This window comes from Erpetoichthys calabaricus, chromosome 11 (assembly GCF_900747795.2).
Source record: "Erpetoichthys calabaricus chromosome 11, fErpCal1.3, whole genome shotgun sequence".
In the NCBI taxonomy this organism is placed as follows: Eukaryota; Metazoa; Chordata; class Cladistia; order Polypteriformes; family Polypteridae; genus Erpetoichthys; species Erpetoichthys calabaricus.
The window spans coordinates 33666493-33687251 of record NC_041404.2 but is presented as its reverse complement, the minus strand read 5'-3'; the positions used below and the strand labels follow the sequence as shown (position 1 = coordinate 33687251).

Here is a 20759-nt window from a genome sequence, read left to right as displayed (position 1 = left end):
AAATTCTAAAAAACAACGTAAAGAAATACTCCAAAACACACAGACCACAGAGATCACAGCATTCTGGGCCTTATTATCCTTAATTTCATGTCCAAACTATCAGCTAGGGTGGCCGTCCCATTTACCTACCACTACCTAAACTTGCACTGCCTCCTATTCTCACTTTCCACTTCCTTTCATGTCAATGGAGTGCTCATCACTAACCCTCCTGCCATCTCCACCCTCACCTAACAGCTCTCCGGCCCCTGCCAGAAACCACTTCCAGAAAGCACGTCCAGAAACAGCCTTAAGAACTCTTGGGCCTCTCTTTCTAGAATATTTTCTATGGGCCCTAAGTGGATCTGGCCTTCAGTTAAAGAGCTAGGTTAGAGTAGGCTGCATCTCCTCCTCCTCACCTCATCGGTTCCAATACAACTCGGAGTCCTGCCATGTGCAAAAGTTCGCTGACGACACTGCTATCGTGGGCTGCATCAGGAGTGGGCAGGAGGAGGAGTATAGGAACCTCATCAAGGACTTTGTTAAATGGTGTGACTCAAACCACCTACACCAGAACACCAGCAAAACCAAGGAGCTGGTGGTGGATTTTAGGAGGCCCAGGCCCCTCCTGGACCCCGTGATTATCAGAGGTGACTGTGTGCAGAGGATACAGACCTATAAATACCTGGGAGTGCAGCTGGATGATAAATTGGACTGGACTGCCAATACTGATTCTCTGTGCAAGAGGGGACAGAGCCAGCTATACTTCCTTAGAAGACTGGCGTCCTTCAACATCTGCAATAAGATGCTGCAGATGTTCTATCAGACAGTTGTGGAGAGCGCTCTCTTCTACGCGGTGGTGTGCTGGGGAGGCAGCATTAAGAAGAAGAATGCCTCACGCCTGGACAAACTGGTGAGGAAAGCAGGCTCTATTGTAGGCATGGAGCTAGACAGTTTGACATCCGTGGCAGAGCGACGGGCGCTCAGCAGGCTCCTATCAATTATGGAGAATCCACTGCATCCACTGAACAGGATCATCTCCAGACAGAGGAGCAGCATCAGCGACAGACTGCTGTCACTGTCCTGCTCCACTGACAGATTAAGGAGATCGTTCCTCCCCCAAACTATGCGACTCTTCAATTCCACCCGGGGGGTTAAACGTTAACATTATTCAAAGTTATTGTCTGTTTTTACCTGCATTTTTATTACTCTTTAATTTAATAGTGTTTTTTGTATCAGTATGCTGCTGCTGGAGTATATGAATTTCCCCTTGGGATTAATAAAGTATCTATCTATCTATCTATCTATCTATCTATCTATCTATCTATCTATCTATCTATCTATCTATCTATCTATCTATCTATCTATCTATCTATCTATCTATCTATCTATCTATCTATCTATCTATCTATCTATCTATCTATCTATCTATCTATCTATCTCCATGAGCACCCACTACACTGCTTAACAGTAGCTTTGCATTCTGGGCCTTATGGATGTGCAAGAATGCACAGGTCATCCTGCTATGCTTTTTGGGCAAAACTTCTATTCCTAGATTGAGTGAATAACTCCATATCTCTTAGTTATTTGGCCAAATATCTATCCCTCACAACATGGAGTGGAATGCTATTGTGTGTCGCCCTATTAAAGAGCTACTGTAGACACCTCCATGTTTGTGTTGCCAAATGTAATGGATGGTAGCGTGACATATTACGGGAACAAGGTTTTCCTGCTGCCACCAATTGGACTGGAGGACTGCTGTTTCAGTAATCATTGTCTTCTCATTCCACCACATAAAACATCCTACAATACAGAATCTGCATATGCAACAAAAGTGTACGATGACGTTTACGTTTTATAACACACTAGTGAGGCCTTACATGAAGTACTGTCTTCAGTTTTGGATTCCGTATTACAAAAAGGACACATCCACACTAGTCAAGTCAATTTATTTTATAAAAACACATTTAAAAACAACAGAACTGGCACCAAAGTGTTATACAAAAGAACATATAAGACTACCATAAAGCAAACTCTGTAAAACAGTTTGTTAATGACTGATTTCCATCCTCCCCATATCAACGACCTTACCCACAGTGAAAGGCGGAAGAGAGTATTAAAAACTTCAATAGAAGGAGAAGATCTGATATGGAACGGCAGATTGTTCCAAAGCCTAGGAGCAACAACTGAAAAAGTCCTGTCATCCCTAGACTTCAGCCATGATCTTGGAAGTGCAAGGAATAGTTGAACAGATGATCTCAAAGCCCTCATTCCCGAGATGGGTTGAAGAAGATTACAGATATATTTTGGGGTGAAACCATGCAAGGTTTTAAAAACAAACAATAAAACTTTAAAATCAATCCGAAATCTCACTGGTAGCCAGTGGAGAGAGTCCAGTACAGGGGAGATATGCTCTCTAGAAAAAGACCAGAGAAGAGCCTCAAGGCTGATTAAGACTGAGAAGTATGATTTATGAGGAAAGACTGGAGAAATTAAACGCTAGCAATGTAAGCAAAGTGAAATTAAGGGTTGACATGACTGGAGTGTTTAAAATTATGAAAGGAATTAGTGCAATGGATCCCAGTTGTTACTTTAAAATAAATTCTGCAGCAAGAACATGGGGATACAGTTGAAAACTTGTTAAAGGCAGATTTTGCTCAAAATTTAGAAGGTTTTTCTTCACACAAAGAAGCACAGACACTTGGAATAAATTACCAAGTAGCGTGCTGCATAGTAGGACTTTAGGGACCTTCAAATATCAACTTGATGTTATTTTGGACAATATAGGTATATAGTATGGGTGAGCTTGTTGGGTTGAATGGCCTGTTCTTGTCAACATTTTTCTAACGTTATACCAACCCATACTGTGAGAGTCTACCTGAACGGCCCCTTCATAGTAAAGGCACACAACAGAGATAACTCAGTCACCATTGTCAGTGAGCTCTTCATCAGTTCATTCTCCATCCCAAGCACAGGCCAATGCTGCACAGAGTTGACTCAAGCCCAGTCCACACTTGGTCCCTCTCCATGTGACCCACATATGTCAGCTAACAGTAAAACCTGAACCACGCCAGCCCTAGCACTCTGGTTGAGCATTTATTCCCCCCAATATCCTTGTGACTTTTGAAGGAGGCATTTTACGTTGTAGAGCTCTTGTGGAGATGAATTGGCCCCAAACATAAACAACAATCAATAAAAGTGTTACTTTAGCAAACACACACCAGGCACTACTTTCAGACAAACATAAAAGTAATTAGAATTAGCCCGACAGAGCACATGGGAATTCATCACGCCTTGATATGTTTCATAATTCTTCTTTAGGGCCCAATACATTTAGCAATAAGTCTGTTGCACAAGATGTACTCTGTATCACCATATAGCCTGCAGAAATGTACTGTAGTCAGAGAGTTTATTATATGTTTTATTAAGATCCACTACAAAGGTTAATAGAGTCTTGGGGGCCCAAGTGAATAACTTTCTTCTAATGGGGTTAAATAAATTAGGCTTTTGTCACTTTCCACTGGATTGTCTTGGTGTAGACTGCAATTACAGTGATGAAATGAAGAAAAAGGCATGTAGACTCATAACTCTTGTCATGGATGCAGTAAAATCCAACATCAGGGCTGTGATGGCAGAGAATCAGAATTGTTAATATGTTTAGATTAGTTTTCATTTTGATATTAACAGCAAATGAATTGTTTCTTTTAGATGAAGCTTGATATAGTGTAGGCATCTGCTAAATTGAATTCAGAAAATCAGAGACACAGAATTGGCGTAAAGTAACAGAATTGGCATTAATCAATTACTTTTTAATGTATGTAGTGTCTTTAATATTGGCCTTTTTCAAACATCCTCTTATCAGAATGAAATAAAATGCCTTTCATTGAAAGCTTTTTATTAGTACTGTAATGTATAGCATCTTCTGTTCTGAGTCCTATTACACAGCATTGCTGTAATCACTTATTACTATACTGCATATTCCGTAATCGTCACTCAGTGATTTCTAACATAGAGTTTAAATCGCAGGCTCTGCCAATTTTCAATTTCTAAAGGAGTCACTGAGTATTTTCTTGGTGTTACCTCACAGCTCCAGTCTTGGGTTTCAGCCCTGGTCCCATTGATGCCTGTGCAGTGCTTGTACTAATCATCAAATGTGTGTGGACTGTCCTCTACGTCAGTGGTCTCCAACTCCAGTCCTGAAGGGCTGCTTTGGCTGCAAGTTTTCATTCTAACCCTTTTCTTAATAGGTGACCAGTTTTTGCTGCTAATTAACTCCTTTTCCATTCATTTTAATTTCTTCATCGTTCCTCTGAATTTCTTCATTTCTTTTCTTAAATGGCACCCAAACAGAAATGAGGGAGCCAACATAAGACCAACTAAGTCAGGGCCTCAAACTCCAACCAATTTTACTCCAGTCGTTCATTAGATGCCAATTCTTGTTGTTAATTAAACCCATTCTTTAATTCCATGGCTTGCTGCTGTTCTCATTGTGCAATGGCATACCTTTCCAAAATAGTTGATTTTCTCATTTCTAAGAGCACACTGTTAAAATGTTTTGGGGACCTGAGCAGGTCAACACTCCAGAGACCTTCACCTTTCTTTATTTTCAGATATTGTATGATGGACACCAGTTGTTTTGGCTCATTTTGTATCTCATTATTGTTTGGCTGCTAATTAAGGAAAAAGAAACAATTAAGGGGTCTGACTGTTCGTAAGCAAATCAATTAAAATGAATTGCAAAAACAGGACACTAATTAAGAAAGGGTTAGAATGAAAACCTGCAGCCACTGTGGCCCTCCAGAACCAGAGTTGGGGACCCCTGCTCCACGTGTTCTGGTTTTCTTTCACATCTCAAAGATGTACATGTTGGCTTAACTGATGACATTAAAATGTTCTCAGATAAGGGTGCCCTGTAATCAAGTAGCACTCCATCCTGGACCTCGGCTCTTATGCAAAATGTCAGACAACCTCCAGCTCACTAGCCAATATAATGGGGAGCACAGAACCATGTGTGAGGCATACAGTACACGCGCTCCTGTGCCAGTAATCACTGTTCCCCATTCTCTTTCTGTTATGTTACCACCCTCTGAGTACCAAATTTTGGGGTGTAAATGCTACATGGGTTGGGCGGGCATCCTGACCAGGAGAGAGGAAGAAGCCAGACCCAGAAGTCACGGCTAGAGGGAATGGATGGACAGCCCATAAGAAATGAAGGATGTTACAGGGGATAGGTTATTCTCCGAGGACACAAGATGGCAGTAGTAGGGAATCCATTCCCGGACATTTTTCATTCCCGCATTCCCGGGAATGAAACTGCTGTAATTCCCGGGAAAACAGGATCAGCCAAGCTCGCATATATAGCGTGTAAAAGTGTAAAAATCGATCAAGAAATAACAGAGTTATAGTTGAAAATAATTAAGGTGGTGCCATTGCTGCAGCTTGCACTTCATCAGACAACAGCTTTGAACAGCAACTTGAAATTGCAATGTGTCAGTCTGTTGCATTCGCATTATCTATGCCAAGAAATGTGCCATCACAGAATGATGACAAGAAACTGGATGCATCAGTAAAAGATGAAATGGCGGTGTTTCAGAGCAACGGCAAGCGCAGGCGTTGTTTAGAACAAGTGTATCAGTATCTGATGACTGAGCCGCCTACTTCAGTGGAGGCAGAGCATGCTTTCTCAGCGGCTGGCATACTCTGCACGAAGGTGCGCTCTCGCCTGGACTACCTCACGCTGGACACGTTGTGCTTTCTACGCTCTCAACTAAAGATACATGTACTTATATGACAGCATGAACTGCTTGTAGATAAGGTTAGTCTTTTATTTGTGTCAACATATTGCAGTAGTTTTATTAAAAATAAGTGTCAGTCGTTGTCAATTGTGAGATGCCCGTGCACTGTGTCATCCCCGGGAGCCCAGGATTCCCGGGAATGACATGCAGGATTCCCGAATTCCCGGGAATGGATAAACCCGTCCGGGAATGGATTCCCTAGGCAGTAGCCCCCTGTATCAGTGCATATTTAGGAACCAGCAGGGAATGCTGGGAGATGTAGTTTGGCAACACAGCCCTGCTGGGGACCATGGGTGCCACAGGGGGGCACTGCAGGGAGATGATCTCCCTAATAAATGGGACTTCCATAAGACTCGGAAGTGCTTCCATCGGGCAGTGGCCCTGGCATCGGTAGTACTCCCATGTCCTTAATAAAGGGACTGCACTCACTTATCCAGGAGAGTCTGAGCTGGGAGGAAGGAAGTGAATTTCAGAATTCACTGTCTTAATCTTCTTTATTTATTTATCTGGTTTGTACAATACTATATACTGTATACGCTGCCGTTCTTTATTATATTCTGTAAGTGCCTTGAGCATGGGAAAGGCGCTATATAAATAAAATGTATTATTATTATTAAGGAAGGCAACACTCGACTGGAGGAGGGCAGTGCAGTGGTGAGAGGAATTGTGAGGAGAATTGAATTGGGCAGAAAGAAAGGAAACCTGTGCTTCTGCTTTTTGTTACTTTTGGAGGTATTTGTAATAAAAAACATCCATTATTTGAACCCAGGACTCAGAGTGTGTTCATGTTTTGGGTTTGGGGCTCGTTGACAGCCCGGTTCCATCACAGGGACTTCCAGCATAACGAAGTGACACAGCATCCAGTAGAGAAGATGGCTTAGTTGCATTTGCATGGTCATTGCCAGTGTACTTATCATCGAGACCCTCCTGTCCTGTACTACACTGAATGGGCCTACATGGGGTACTCCTCCACACTGACAACTCAAAGTAAAACCTGAGCCACATCAGGTTCTAGCACCATGGCTGACTTTTTATTCCCAACATCCAGTGATTGTTGAAGGGCAACATGCAACCTAGAAAGGAAGTACTCTGGAGAGGGCTCTTGCCACACTCCTGCCTCCGTGAACCAGTACTGGAATAAGTGGCTTCCAGGATAGGTGGATGGTTCTTTCATAGAATTCACAAATCACTTTTTACAAAGTGAGCAATAATCTCTGTTAACATCTTTCATAGTGAGTTTCAAAATATAACAGTGAATGTACAGATTATGTTAAACAGTACCTTCAGTGGAGGGATGGAGGACTGCATATTCAAAACCAATCAGTTAACGTTTTATTAATTTTTCATAAGATACGTTAGAATAATTGTGACAAGAACAGGCTTTTCATCTCGCCAATACTATGCACCTGGACTGTCCAAAATAACATCAAGTCGAGTTTTAAAAGTCTCTCTCCATACTACCTGTTGCACCACACTTCTTTGCTTTTATAATTTGTGTGTAAATGTTCAGATGAATTCTTTTCATGTCCTGAGTTTTAATCCTGCAGGTGTGTAAGTAAGCTGTCCATGTTACTTTATACAGCACATGTGGTGACTTACACATCACTAGTACAAAACACACTGGTTTCCATAGCAGGTTATGGGACGTCCTGGAGGCGACACAATGAGTCAGTGGTGGAAGCTGAACTGACATCCTTATGTTTTACAGCCCTGTGTCTTTCTCTATTAGGCCCTCGGTTCAGGGTCTCCTACCTGGTGACTGGCATTAGACACCAGCTGCTAAACAGAATCTACTGTACAAGGCAGAGTGGAAAATCACATCTTTTGTTCACACTAGTCAGGTCCTCAGAGTATTGCAGCTAGAATCCACCTGGGATGGGATCAAATTCACCAAAGCTGAATCACTTTTAAAAGTCACTTACATGTAGAGAATACTCTTGTAGGCCAAACCAAATTACTGTCACTTCTACTAAAAGCCTGGATTATTTGAATTAAATAGTGAACGGGAAATGAGTTTCACACACTTCTTCATTTCTTTCTTAAGTTCCTGTATTGCAACATTTATTTGTCTTTCAGTATTTCCCAAGCCATGTTGGGCCTTTTCCAATGATTTCCCTGCTGTTTGCAAATTTTTTCCATCTGCTTTATTCTTAGATTCTTAAGATTTGGTGCACAACAGTAAAATAATATTCAACATCCTCATTGGTTCTAAATCCACGCTTGCTAAGGTTAACCATTCTTCTGTTTTAATTAATAATATTAACACAAACATCTCTTCCCAGGTTAAGAGCCTGGGCATCATTCTAGACAGTAATATCTGTTTTTCTTCCAATATAAGTAACATTTCTCGGACTGCCTTCTTCCATCTCCAAAACATTTCTAAACTTCGTCCTGTTCTTATGCAACACAGTACTGAAGTATTGGTTAATGCCCTAGTCACCTCACGTGTAGATTACTGTAATGCTATTCTATCTGGCATCCCACAAAAACGTTTCCATCGCTTACAGCTTATTCAAAATTCTGCTGCCAGGATAATAACCTGCTGTTCTAAATCCACTGAACATATTACCCTATTCTCTCTCAACTTCACTGGCTTCCCGTTAACTACCGAATACAATACTAAATACCGCTCTTAATTTTTAAAGCTCTCCACAACCTCACTGATCTCCTACAGACTTACACTCCCAAACGCTCCCTCGGATCCTCATCTGCAGCTCTACTTGTTGTACCTCACATCAAACTCGGTTCTATGGGAGCTTGAGCATTCTGTCATAGTGCCCCTCAACTCTGGAATTCTCTTGCCTCTCATATCCGTTAACTAGACTCAAAAACACATTTTAAAACTGCCCTCAAAACTTCTCTTTTCAATCTGGCATGCCAACTATGAATTTAACATGGTTACTGTCTGTTATCTTTGTATGTTTGCTACTACTTCTGTACCTTATTGCTTTTTGATTTGATTGTTCTCTTTGTTTGCATTTTATTAATGTTGTTTAATTTCATTGTAAGGTGACCTTGAGTGTTAAGAAATGCGCCTATTAAATAAAATGTATTATTATTATTATTACCAGCAACGGTGCACTGCACGATAACGACTTGAGTATTCCTAGTTTTCATCCTCTTTTTCTGTACGTTTAGCATTCATTTCCTCAGAGGTTGATGCGCTTGCTGCTTCCTGAGCAGCTCTTCTTTTCTCCACCCTAGCAGCCCGCCATTTCTCTTCTTTCGTCTGCATCCTTTCGCGTTAAAACTGATTAAGTCAGTATTTGTGTTGCAATTACTTAGTACGTTTTCCTTAATTTTTCACTTAAGCTGGAACTTAAGTCTTCAATCTGCTTCAAGAATGATTTAAGATATGAAGAAGTAGGGGAAGTGACGGTGAAGGTGATAGGGAATGAGAACGTCGCCCGTACGAATGCTCCACAGAGCCGCCCTGATGGCCACTGCCGAGAGTTGATTCTACAATAAAATCAAATAAAAATAAAAAGACAAATAACCTTGGACGTTAATCATCACCCCAAAGGCGGATAATAGACATCATGTAGTATATGTGTACCAAGTTTCAGGTCAATAGGTCAAACGGTTTGCAAGCTACAGGTGACAGACAAACGGACAGCCACGGTAGCGTATTATATAAGAAGAATTAAGAACAGGCGACATCTCTTTCTAGTTTTCTAGATTGACATTGTGTCTGATTCGATTACGTAAATGGATTTCTGTTATTGTCTTGATGGTTAGAAATGGGTGGTGTAGAGCAGGCGTCCTCGATCACAGTCCTGGTGGGCCACAGTGGCTGCAGGTTTTTGTTCAAACCCGGTTGCTTAATTAGAAAGCAGTTCTTGCCAATAATTTAATTTCATGGCTTATCAGTGCTTTAACTCTGCTATGTCAGGTCATTCTCATATCCTAGATTTTCTTTCCCTTTCTAAGGATATCATCCACATGATTGAAGGCTAAAATGGAGGAGTAATTCTCAGTCCTTCACTTTTTTCTCTTCACTTTCCTCCCACTTATTTAATTAAATCCAATAGTGCATGATAAATACACAAAGGTGTAAATGGTAACAAGCTAAATGGAGAAATGCTGGTCACTTTTGTCATTTGTATGTTATTGCTAATTAGGAGCAATTAAAACCCGAGAATACCGCTGTTTAAGACTAAAATAAGTAATGAGGGTTCAAAATCTTAATGAGTGAGATAACTAAAGTGAAGCAGAAGTGTTACTTGAGCAGTAAGTGCTTCTTATTAAGCAATTGGGTTGGAGCAAAATCCTGCAGCTGTGATTGAGGATCCCTGGTGTTAAGGGTTTTATCAGTAAGATCCAAAAATGAAAACAATCCACATGGCAAAGAAAACATGAGTGGCAGAGATCATTTAAGAGTAAATGACAGAGGGAAAGTCAGATGGGTGCCTGCTTAATGCCTTGGAGAGACCAAAAGGCCTCATCACAGAAAGCGTAAAATGAAGCTTGAAAGTCACTAGGCACGCAAAGTTGAGAAGCTAAACTATCCCCTAAATAAGGTTGCTTCAGAGACTGGGTCTCTCTCATCGATGAGTCTTTCATTGATTAATAAAACATTTAGACTAATATGTGTGGTCTATCCTTAACAAAGATGTTTGCCAGCACATCAACTGCCACATCACTTAAAACACACAGCTAGAATGAAAGAAAACATTACAATGAATTATTAAATCAGTGACATCATCATGAATCAATTAATCAGAGAGAAATATAATTACGTATGAATAATAAAAATAGAAACAGACAGCAAAATGTTATAAATTGTGTGCGCATTTAATGTCTGACAATAAGGAGTGCCAAACCTGCTTGAAATGAGGTAACACATCTGGGCAGAAAACAGACTCTGGTTGTAACCGAATCATGCTTGTTTCATTTTCCTGGTCAAGCTTGTCCATTTTCACAACACACTTTATGAACACACTGCATGGACTCCAGCAGATCATTTTTTTATGTTGGTTGTCTGCCAACCAGCATATAACCTCACAGACAAGATTTTCCACTTCTAAAAAGGTTTATTGAAGCAAGTTTTAATAACAAAAGTCAATATTATGAATGTTTTCACTAGGTGTTAAGACCCAGATAAAGATGTTCTGCAGCATTGTTTCACAGTCTGTGGGTTGCTGAATGCCCTGGATGGGCCATCAGTTTAAGTTTTAAAAAATAAATAAAATCATTTTAATGTATTATGAGGGTGACTCATTGCAGGTTTTAGTTCTGTATCCAGCCAAAGGAAGAATTTGCTTCTTCATACAATGGGGAGTTGAAACGACTGACATAAATCTAGTTATGAGCAGATGACAACCTGCTCTGCACCACATGCTTCATTAAGAAAACCAATGAACATGGACACGTTCCTCAATTCCCCCATTGCATCACCTACACCAGCCTCTTCCAACCCTGCGTTAACATTAAATGATTCATCCCAAAAAACTAATCTATACTGGAAAGTTAAAAGAACATATGACCAAGATTTTCTGAGGTATGGATTTACTTTTACTGTAAATCATGGTGGGCAACAGCCAGTGTGTGTTATCTGTGGTGCGGAACAAGCAAATCAAAGCATGAAGCCTTCAGCTATACAGACATGTGGAAACAAAACATACTGTTTCTTGGACTGCCTCCTTCTAAATCTCTTGGCTTTTGAAAAATTTAAATATGGAGATCTTTATGCTTCACAAAAAACATTCTTGTGTTTGTACAGCAGGCTAGTGGGAACCCCAGGCATCGTCTCATTGCACATTGAACTACTAAATATAAGGAACACAACTCCAGAACAGCTCATCTTGTCTTGTACATGGAGGTGTGCACTGAAATCTTAGACGGGTCAGCCGCCTGCAAACTGAAACACTCTCTGCACTCTCTTCACTTACTCCTGATTTCGACAAACTTGTGAAAATCAGACAAGCCCAGGTTAGCCATTAAAAAGACAAATGGATGCTAATTTAATTCAGTATTAAACATTGGTGTGTCAAATTATTTTTGGATGAGCACCATGCGCATTTCATTTATTATGGACACTGTGTATATACATATATATGAATGTATTGTTAAGTTTGGGTCAACATGTTGCACAGGAGAGCACAGGATGATTTCCAAGGACTAGAAACTTTATTGCTGTCCAGGCAGATACAAGCACAAGACTCTTTCAGAAGCGATCCGGCCACACAAAGAACAGCTGTCAAACTGGATGCCTCAGCCCCAACTCCTGCTCAAAGGAACACAAAGTCTTGCTCTTCAAGGGGGACTCAGAAGCAGCGACCGGAGCAGAGGGAGTCAGGGGGAAGAGACTTGGCCTTTTAAATGTTCGAAGCCCCATGCGAGGAGCACATTGAACGGTAAGCCAGCAAGCCTGCAGACAATCCCGCAAAGAGGAGGTGTAAGATGAGTGTTTGTTTCCCATTGAAAAACTGTTTAAGAGGGAGTTTCTGAAGAGTGGCCGCGTCTCTGAATATGTATTGATAGTTATTTATTAATGTGTGCCATTAAGGGGAAAGCTTTGGCTATTTAATATTAAAGTATGCATTTATATCATTTATTTGCTTAGCAGACACTTTTATCCAAAGCAACTTACAAAAGAGGTCAGCAAAATCAAGTAAACATCTGTCTGAGGACTGCTTGGAAATAAGTGTAATAGAACAAGGGTATAAAACTGACCATCACAAGTGAAGAGCTAAGAACAAAATAAAAGCCATTTATGATTGCCAGATTACAAAACGTAACAGCCAATATCAATTAGACAGAAAGTCAACAAACACGAGGGGCTTCAAACACTTCTTAAACGCATTGAGGAAGTCATAATTTCGAAAGGAGGTGGGCAGCTCATTCCACCAATTAGGAGCTACACATGAAAAGAGTCTGGACTGAGATTTGATACCATGCAGAGGTGGCATCACCAGATGCTGTTCAACGGCAGACCAGAGCGATCGAGAAGGAGCATAGGCCCTCAGAAATGTCTCCATATATATAGATGCAGATTCACTGACTATTCTGTAAGCAAGCATCAAGCATTTAAACTTAATACACGCTGATACAGGAAGCCAGTGTGGTGATTTGGAGAGAGGAGTGACATGTGCCCATCTCGGCTGGCTGAATACCAGACATGCTGCAGCATTTGGAATTATTTGCAGTGGCTTGGTGAAACTCTGGCCAGCTGTGATAAGATCAGATACTGGACCAGGAGTTTCATTGCGTATTCTGTCAGATACAGTCTGATCTTGAAGATATTGTACAGAGTGAATCTGCAAGATCAAGAGGCCATAGCAGCATGGTCCTTGAAGGACAGCTGATCCTCAATCACCACCCCGAGGTTGCATACCAACTTAACTGGTGTAGCAATAATGAGCCAAGTTGAACAGAGATGGGGAGGTGAATAAATGGACAACTGGGACAACAAGAGGGGCCATCTTTGCCAGGCTGAGCTGGAGATGGTGTTCCATCATCCAGGTAGTAATATCAGTGAGACATGCAGAGATTCTAGCTGACACCATATGGTCTTCTGGATGGAATAACAGGCAAACTACTTATCATCAGCATAGCACTGATAGAAAAAACCATGGGACTGGATGATAGGGCCAAGTGAAGATGTGTATAGGGAGAAGAGGAGAGGGCCCATCATCGATTCTTAGGCACCCCCATGCAGTCCTGGTGCACTATGGACATCTTGGTAGGATCTCCCTAAGAGGGCAGACTCAGTGATGCCAAGGTCAGAGAGGGTGGCAAGGAAAGTCTGGTGATTGACTGTGTCAAAGGCTGAAGAGAGATCAAACGAGCAGGCTGAGAATACATGACATGTTGGTAGCTCTAGCCTGCCGTAACGTATCGACAACAATGAGTAGAGATGTTTCTGTGGAGTGGCCGTACTTCAGTCCTGACAGATTAGGATCAAGTAGCCTGTTCTGTAGAAGAAAAAAAGAGAAACTTATTGCTGAGGATTGCCACTGATCAAAACCAGATTAAAATGGGCCACCACTGCTCTTTAGAGCCCATCTAAAATCCATGATCTCTCAGAAGAGAGTTTTTTTAGTTCTTCATTTCTTGCCTAAAACAGTCCTTTGTGCCTAAATGCCTGGGTTAGGGTCTCCTTTCTAGCTAATTCACACCTAGCGCTTGGTGAAGTTTTTTTGTTTGAGCACATCTACTTGTACTATTATTAAAAAAAAAGTTCTTTATTGCATATAGGTAATTGAACTAAAATTCAGTCTATACATCATACTCATCACTTTTGAACTTTAATATGTCATGTCACATCAACGTGAATTATCATAGCGACTTAGTGATAACAGTGTGAATTATGCTGTACATGGGGGTCATCATTTAACTGGTTTGGCTGCACTTCCCAACTTGTTCAGGGGTGTCAGCATTTCTCACTTTCTCCAAAATACAGTGTTGCCTTTAAGTTATGTAAGTCTTCCCGTCAAGTTTTCATTTATAAATCCTGACTTTTGTGTGGAAAGTTGCACATGCGCCTTTCTTTTTCTGCATAGTTTTATAAATGTGACCCCAGGCATGTTCTAAACACACCATCCACTTGTCCATTCCTTTAAAAGGACCAGTTTATGCCAGCTTATGGTTGTGTAGAAGTTGAAGTCTGGACAAGCAGCTGCTAAAATGATGCCACTTAATCGCTGGGCCCATTCACACATAAGGGTGCCTTTTTTTGACAAAACCAAAATATGAGAATGAAAATAAGGTACCTGGTAATTGAACCCAGGGCCCACTGAACCCAGGACCTTGGAGCTGTGGTGCAGAATCACAAGCCACTTGACCCACCCCACCCCACTCCAGACTGACAAATATAAAAATCCGAAATTGTATAAAAGAAACGTGGCTAATAATCGTGACTGTAATGAGCTATAGGCAACTTTAGCTAGTGGCAAAGTGGGTTAACAAAGACGTCTATAATTTCCTTTAAAGTCAGCAAGACAAGGCTTAAACAGATGTTATCAGTCACTTACAGGAAATATGAATTTTACATTAGAGTGCATGAAATAATCATATGCTAAATAACCTGCAGCTCTACTTAAAATCCAGCATGGCCTATTTTTGAGGAGTCTACTTAAACATTTTCTTTCTCTTTTCTCATAGTTGATCCTTAGCCTCATAGTTCTTAAGTTAAGCATTCAAATTGCACTGGTTTAAACTGGCTTAAGGCTTAAACTGGTTTAGCAAAATACTGGAATTGCCTGTAGCTGCATGAAACATTGGGGAAACATTGTGCGATGTGTAGATGATGCGGTTTGTAATTCGGCTGTGCTTATGACCATCGCACAAGGGAAGCACCCTGGGCTCCCCGTTAAAGTAAACCACGGTGACCTTGGTGACTTTTATGCTTGTTAAAGGACATTAATAATTCCTCAACAGCTTGACAGTCACAAGAACGGCTAAATGAAATTTGTCAGGGGCCATATCATCGGCCTTTGTTAGGCCCAGGTGGTCATCTCAACAATGGTGGGTTAGTTGATTGACTGATTGAGGGCATCAATTGTCATTACAGTGAGTAGCCTAGCATTACATTGGAAAGCGCCAGGTGGTAAACTGAGATAAAGCAACTCAGAAATTGCCAAGTAAATGCTTCCCATATGTGGGGTAGTGGGATTACAGTGAAAAACTTTAAAACATTTTCAGGAGGGAAATGGCTGGCATGTAACAGCAGCAATACATGTGTATGTAGTACAAGCAGAAATAACCAAATGGGGTTTGATCCCAAAAACTGGTTAATTTGGGACTGTAAATTGGTGTGGTAAGCACAAGTGTGTACATGAGCTTGCCCTGTGATGGACAGGTGGTTGGTGGTTATTATTATGATTATTTTATTTAGCATATGCCTTTATCTAAGGTGACTTACAGAGCAAGTATTAATACAGTATATACTGCATACACAGTACTGTGCAAAAGTTTTAGGAAGGTGTGAAAAAATGCTGTAAACAAAGAATGCTTTCAGAAATATAAATAACTAGCAAAATACCCGCGCTTCGCAGCGGCGAAGTACTGCTTTAAAATTTAAAATAATAAACTGAGGGAAAATATACCAATAATTATTTGTTAAGGATCTCTTTGTATACCATGTTGTCAGTTCGCCCCTCCGGTTGTAATATGACCAAGCTGTGCACTGAGCTTACTCTTCAGCATGCCACGTATAGTTGGCCATGTGAAGAGCAAATCAAGAACGGCAAGACCACGTCAGCTGCAGAGCTCAGCGCAGCTCAGCTCACAGCGAAATGAAGTGAATGAAATGAAGTGAATGGGAGGGGAGATGATCACATGACTCCCCCACCCGCCTTAACTCTCCATCCCTCCACAAACACAGTCTCTCGGATCCCAACTCTCCTTTCGCACACTGCATCTACTAAACACTAAGAAACACTAAGTAGAAACACTAGTTGAAAAAATACCATTTAGTAAGTAGCGCGTCTACTAAACAGTAAATCAGTAAAGGAGAAAGGACGAAACACTAAGGGAAAAGAACAGCAAGACTGCATCAGCTGCGGAGCTCAGCGGAGCTCAGCTCGGAGTGAAATGAAGTGAATGAAATGAGGTGAATGGGAGGGGAGATGATCGCGTGACTCCAACACCCGCCTTAACTCTCCATCCCTCCATTGGATTCAGGTCAGGACTTTGACTAGGCCACTCCAAAGTCTTCATTTTGTTTTTCTTCAGCCATTCAGAGGTGGATTTGCTGGTGTGTTTTGGGTCATTGTCCTGTTGCAGCACCCAAGATCGCTTCAGCTTGAGTTGACGAACAGATGGCCGGACATTCTCCTTCAGGATTTTTTGGTAGACAGTAGAATTCATGGTTCCATCTATCACAGCAAGCCTTCCAGGTCCTGAAGCAGCAAAACAACCCCAGACCATCACACTACCACCACCATATTTTACTGTTGGTATGATGTTCTTTTTCTGAAATGCTGTGTTCCTTTTACGCCAGATGTAACGGGACATTTGCCTTCCAAAAAGTTCAACTTTTGTCTCATCAGTCCACAAGGTATTTTCCCAAAAGTCTTGGCAATCATTGAGATGTTTCTTAGCAAAATTGAGACGAGCCCTAATGTTCTTTTTGCTTAACAGTGGTTTGCGTCTTGGAAATCTGCCATGCAGGCCATTTTTGCCCAGTCTCTTTCTTATGGTGGAGTCGTGAACACTGACCTTAATTGAGGCAAGTGAGGCCTTCAGTTCTTTAGACGTTGTCCTGGGGTCTTTTGTGACCTCTCGGATGAGTCATCTCTGCGCTCTTGGGGTAATTTTGGTCGGCCGGCCACTCCTGGGAAGGTTCACCACTGTTCCATGTTTTTGCCATTTGTGGATAATGGCTCTCACTGTGGTTCGCTGGAGTCCCAAAGCTTTAGAAATGGCTTTATAACCTTTACCAGACTGATAGATCTCAATTACTTCTGTTCTCATTTGTTCCTGAATTTCTTTGGATCTTGGCATGATGTCTAGCTTTTGAGGTGCTTTTGGTCTACTTCTCTGTGTCAGGCAGCTCCTATTTAAGTGATTTCTTGATTGAAACAGGTGTGGCAGTAATCAGGCCTGGGGGTGGCTACGGAAATTGAACTCAGGTGTGATACACCACAGTTAGGTTATTTTTTAACAAGGGGGCAATTACTTTTTCACACAGGGTCATGTAGGTTTGGATTGTTTTTCTCCCTAAATAATAAAAACGATCATTTTAAAACTGCATTTTGTGTTTACTTGTGTTATATTTGACTAATGGTTAAATGTGTTTGATGATCAGAAACATTTTGTGTGACAAACATGCAAAAGAATAAGAAATCAGGAAGGGGGCAAATAGTTTTTCACACCACTGTATATGATGAATGATAAAAAGGTGCAAGTATCATAAGCAATATGGACTATGCCAATGAACCTCATACATATGCAATCACAATGCTGTAGACTCTCATTGGCTGGTAGAGCAGCCTCCCATGTGACGCTTCAAGACCCTGGCACCTGTGTTTGAGGAGTCCTACGGTGCACTCCGCATGGCACTGAATTACCTCTCCACTGCGCTGTGGGGGTCAGGGATAGGCATAAGATGCCAGCACCTGAGCAGGTATCACCTATCACCTGCTGACACATGAAATGCTGTGGTTGCTGCTACAATGAATAGTACAGACCATGTGAAACATCCTGAGGGTTCAGCCATTTACCGTACCTAAAAGCCAGCCATCACATACAGCACCATCAGCAAGTCGCCTTCCAACAGTACTTTGCCTCCAAATAAAAACCAAGCCACGACATTAGTCAGTCTCATCATGGCTTCACAGGTGACTTGTGCATTAATGAAATGTCACTACTTATGGTTTACAAAAGCAACAGCATTCTCGCTAGATGCCCTTATTGGAACATGTGAGTTGTCCAAGGGGCTATGCTAATGAGCCTCATACATATGCAATCACAATGTTGTAGACCTTCACAATCATCTTGTAATTGTGCGAATATACAGTAAATGCGTCTCAAACCTCACCTGGTTGCCACCCTGAAAAACCATAAAGGGCCTATGCTAATGAACCTCATACATATGCAATCACAATACAGTTGACCGTCATTGGCTGGTAGAGCAGCCTCCCACATGACGCATCCAGACACAGTCCTATGGTGCTCTCTGCATGGCACTGAAGTGCCTCTTCTCTACACTCAGGGGGTCAGGGAAAGGCATAAGGTGCCAGCATCTGAGTGGGTAGCCACTATCAGAGAACAAGATAAAAAAATGAGCAAGAGGCAGTAGTGGACTACGACAAACATCAGCATCCTCAACTCTTTGTCAGTACTGCTTCAGATATTCTGTAAGTGTTAAGCAGTTCCAAAATATTTAATGAAGAGGTGTGTTTTCAAAAGACTGCAAAACATGGGTCAACTGGGTAAAGTTTGAATAGACAAAGGGAGATCCCTCCACAGATTTGGAGCAAGAATGGAGAAGCATTGTCCATCTGTGGCCGCCTTTCCTCTCCTTATGGGAGCTTTGTCCTGCTCCCACTCCCGACTCCAACTCCATGATAGTAGGAAGGCATCCCCTTTTATTTTCACCCGGATGTGCTCCAGGTGCCTATTGACGTCATTCTGGCAGCATTTCCTGGTGTGGCGGAAGTGCTGCCCTTGCACCCGGAAGCACTCCGAGCGTCCCTGGAAGGATTTTTCTTCATCTTCCCGGATGTGGCGGAAGTAAATGTTTCCCGGGTTCCATGAGGCTTGAGGCGCTCCCTGGTGGTGGCCACGGGTTCCAACAGGTTGGAACCTCCTTGCTCCTCTCCCATGGTCCTCTTCTGATCCAGGGCGGTTGCCCCCTTGTGGCCCGGAGAACATAAATGCCACCTCCCGGTCCTTCCAGGCGTCCCGGCTGGGTAAGGACCCCAGCTTCCTGTGACAGAGGAAATCTGCACTTAAGTAAGCACCCATGCTTAGTGATCTAGGCTGCCATTCCTTGTTAGTGGCAAAATGTGCGAGTTAATGCAGCACCTGTTTCACCAAGAATAAACGTGGGCTCTGCAAAGTCAGAACAAGAAGAGAAGAGTTTGAGTTTTGTTAGTTGAGGATGACCATTTGCAAGAACAGTTACAGGAGATCACGGGGAGAGCAACAGACTGCACGGCAGGTCAGATTGAACTCAAGCAGCAAGAACTTGCCAGGGTCGAATGAAGGGGCAGGAGAGACGGTGGAACCAGAACTATCTCTGTGAGTACCAACTGGAGGTGGCTCTCCTTGAGAACCTTCCAGAGTTTACAGCATTGGAGCAGTAGGCATCAGGACTGCTGAAGCAGAGCAATGAAGATAGGAGAGATTCACCAAGAGATGAACTGTAGTCAGCGTGGCCATTGGGAAGGCAGTAAGTGGGGCGAACAATTCATTACTTGCTGTACACGTCAAGAAGGAGACAAGTTACTGGTGCGTGAGTATGCTCCATTGGAGGTTGGAAAGACCAAGGGGACTTTCATAGACACGCTGGTGAAGGATTTTAACTGGTTTTATTTATTTCTGACATTCCATTTTTTATGCATCCTTTTTTTATAAACATTTATTTACTGAATATTTATTAAACTGCACTTTGGACACTTTTTTTATGTAATTAAATATGCATTTTGCACTTTCAAAATTGTATTCCGTATCTCTCATTTGCCACTGGCCCTTTATTTGGTACGGACTACTAGTGGGTCAACCTTCACCCCAGAGTGTCAGGTATACTGGCACGGTGACCCCCTGGCACAGTCTCAATTCATTTCTAAACTGAATGGCTGCATACATTAAAAATAAAACACTGTTATGCTCAATCCTCTGAACATTCTTGAAAATATTCTTCCCCATGCCAATATGTGCCAGCGTGAGCCCCTACTGACTGATACTCCTCAGTCTAGGGCAGGTATTTTCAGTCATGGCTAAAATTCCCATCAGTGTGGTATGATTTTCAGATTGGTGTGAATGATAAGCAGGTGCTCTTTTACTACACTTTTCTACATTTTCAGTATTTGAGGCCCAATGTATGCTGGCAGCGTGTGGCACACAGCAAGTAGGATATGTGCCCACGCATCCATATGCTGTTCACCGTGACAACATATTACAGATCAAGGCCACACATGTTTAGAACAGAGAAAAAACTAGATATGCCAAGGAGGTTAGTGTGACCCCACAATAGCAGCTGGCATACGTGGTGGAGTGCCACCCTGTCAAGATAGCAAAGTGGCATATGCTGTCATTTGTATACGGAGCAGGACAAGCAGGGGGCTACTGAGGAACCATAACAGCATGAAAGAAATGCTGATGTGAAAAAGTAGGAACACAACAGTCATTGTTGGACTGAAATTTCAACTATCATCGCTGAAATGATAATAAACATCAGAGAATAAAGAGAAACAAACAGAAAACAACAACCGTGATTAACAGAAACAATTGTCTTGCAGTCCCTCAGTAGGTTTTGTGAACACCTCTTGAAGTCACCACCGTGGGATGTTGTCTCATTACTGCATGAAGATGTCGGTA

At 41.9% G+C, this 20759-nt stretch overlaps 2 protein-coding genes across 2 annotated transcripts in view; one reads left to right on the top strand and one right to left on the bottom strand.

Annotated features, from left to right (window-relative positions):
• Positions 1 to 20759, top strand: part of si:dkeyp-23e4.3 (rho GTPase-activating protein 7) — a 274613-nt gene that overhangs the window by 17968 nt on the left and 235886 nt on the right. The gene's annotated exons all lie outside the window — the stretch shown is intronic.
• Positions 1234 to 20759, bottom strand: part of wwc1 (WW and C2 domain containing 1) — a 389372-nt gene continuing 369846 nt past the window's right edge. The window contains exon 23 of the transcript XR_007936256.1: positions 1234 to 1272. The gene's annotated coding sequence lies outside the window, so the exon portion shown is untranslated. The remainder of the gene's footprint in view (positions 1273 to 20759) is intronic.